Here is a 2,381-nt window from a genome sequence, read left to right on the forward strand (position 1 = left end):
GTGTTCTCCTTGTAAGTACAAGGGTAGGGCTAAAATCATATCTTCCAGCCGCTCGCCGGTGTTGCCGACAGCCTGTTTGTTTGTACACTGCCTGTTTTCTAACATGGTACATAATCGTAACCACACAAACACTTTAGAAACGAATCTAACTCGTTCTGTTCAAGAGCTGAGTACGCATCGTAAAGTCACTCATCCAACCTGAGATTCTCGGGAATCTTGTGGTGGTTTCTCCTGCCTTCCTGTGTACTGTCTACAGCTAATTAATAACTGACCCAATCGCTTTGCATGTCCACGAATTATTAACGTAATTGTGTTTTATCCTCCCCATCTACATATGCCAATGATATACTTTGAACTGTATTCCCTTGCCCTATTATTCATGGTTCTTTTCGTCAGTGGCTAACTTTCATGTTGTAAGTCAATAAATCTGTTTGTTACAGAGTCCATTTGCTTCCATTTATTCTTAGAATATCCCTCCTCCGTTTAATGTATCCATGTGAGTGGTGTGGTACCCTATTGTTTCCCGTTAAGTGACAGTATGCTCGTTTTAAATTAATTTGAGTGATCATTTGAGGCAGTCCCTCATTCTGTTGAGCACGAGAAATTGATTTTCTCTCTCCTAGGGATAAACTCCTACCATAAATGTCTCTCCACATAGCAAACTTCTTTCAGTCAGACTATCCTTTTTGTTCGTGCCAGTTTGCATGTTATATCCTCTCTACCTCAGCACTGTCAGTTTTTTTACTGCCCAGATACTCTCATTATTCTGCTGTCCCATTTCGTAATCTAATGACCTCAGTATCGTATGGCTGCAGTATGGCTCTGAGCACTATGAGAGATAACTTCTTTGGTTATGGTATGGGACTTCTGAGGTCATCAGTCTCCTAGAACTTAGAACTACTTAAACCTAATTAATTGAAGGACATCACAAACATCCATGCCCGAGGCAGGATTCGAAGCTGCGACCGTAACGGTCGCGCAGTTCCAGACTGTAGCGCCTAGAACCGCTCGGCCACTCCGGCCGGCAGTATCGTATGACATTCGACTGTAATCTGTTACCGTTGCTGTAGTTCCGTTTCTGTGCTTTCCAAAATACTGACCTTTCCGTTTCACTGATCTTCCTGGTTACTTTGCATCGCTAACTGGGGTATACTGTTATTAGCTACCCTCAACATTTTTTATCTTCTCCCTAAACTGTGATTCGCTTTCCAAATTTCTCTTTGGTTATATTTACCGCACGCCAACGGCCTTGCCACAGTGGTAACACCGGTTCCCGTAATATCACCGAAGTTAAGCGCGGTCGGGCTGGGCTAGCACTTGGATGGGTGACCATCCGGTCTGCCGAGCGCTGTTGGCAAGCAGGGTGCACTCAGCCCTTGTGAGGCAAACTGAGGAGCTACTTGAGTGACAAGGACCGGGAGAGCAGTGTGTTGACCACATGGCCCTCCGTATCCGCATCCAGTGGCGCCCCTGGGCTGAGAGGATGACAGCCGGCCGCGACCGCTACGGTGGCAGGTTAGAATCCTGCCTCGGGCATGGATGTGTGTGATGTCCTTCGGTCGGTTACGTTTAAGTAGTTCTAAGTTTTAGGGGATTGATGACCTCAGATGTTAAGTCCCATAGTGCTCAGAGCCATTTGAACCATTTGAGAGGATGACACGGCGGCCGGTCGGTACCGTTGGGTCTTCCAAGGCTTGTGCGGACTGAGTATATTTACGTACAACACGTGCAGTACACAGACTGATTAACAACGATTAGTAACCACAAACCTGTGTCACTTGCTTCACAGACACTACTTCCCTTCCATGTCCTTCAGCTCTTGTGAAGCTGTTCTGATTTGTGTACAAGTTCTGAATAACATTCCGCTGCTAGTGTTTCATAATTTCAAAGAGTGTACGTCAGTCAGCACTGTTAGAGGCTTTTTCGAAATTTCCAAATGCCACGTTTATCGTTTTGTGCATCATTAACCTTTTTTCTGAGATAAATGGTAGACGCAGCGTTGTGTTATGTGTTGCTACATACTATAGAACCCGAATTGGTCTTCCCCGAACACTTCTGTAAATAATTCGTGTCCCGAATTAGCAACTGTGACTTACCAAACTTATTGTTCTGTTGAGTTCACACTTATCAATAACTCCCATTTCTGAAAGTGGTGTCAAATTATTCTTCTCGTAGACCAGACGTGGAATAGTTTTGTCTCTCAAGGCTAAATACACTCCTGGAAATGGAAAAAAGAACACATTGACACCAGTGTGTCAGACCCACCATACTTGCTCCGGACACTGCGAGAGGGCTGTACAAGCAATGATCACACGCACGGCACAGCGGACACACCAGGAACCGCGGTGTTGGCCGTCGAATGGCGCTAGCTGCGCAGCATT

General features: G+C 45.5%; 1 pseudogene; it reads left to right on the forward strand.

Annotated features, from left to right (window-relative positions):
* Positions 1-1,239: 1,239 nt before the first annotated feature.
* LOC126177838 (5S ribosomal RNA) lies at positions 1,240-1,357 on the forward strand (annotated as a pseudogene).
* Positions 1,358-2,381: the final 1,024 nt, after the last annotated feature.

This window comes from Schistocerca cancellata, chromosome 3, assembly GCF_023864275.1.
Source record: "Schistocerca cancellata isolate TAMUIC-IGC-003103 chromosome 3, iqSchCanc2.1, whole genome shotgun sequence".
Lineage (NCBI taxonomy): Eukaryota > Metazoa > Arthropoda > Insecta > Orthoptera > Acrididae > Schistocerca > Schistocerca cancellata.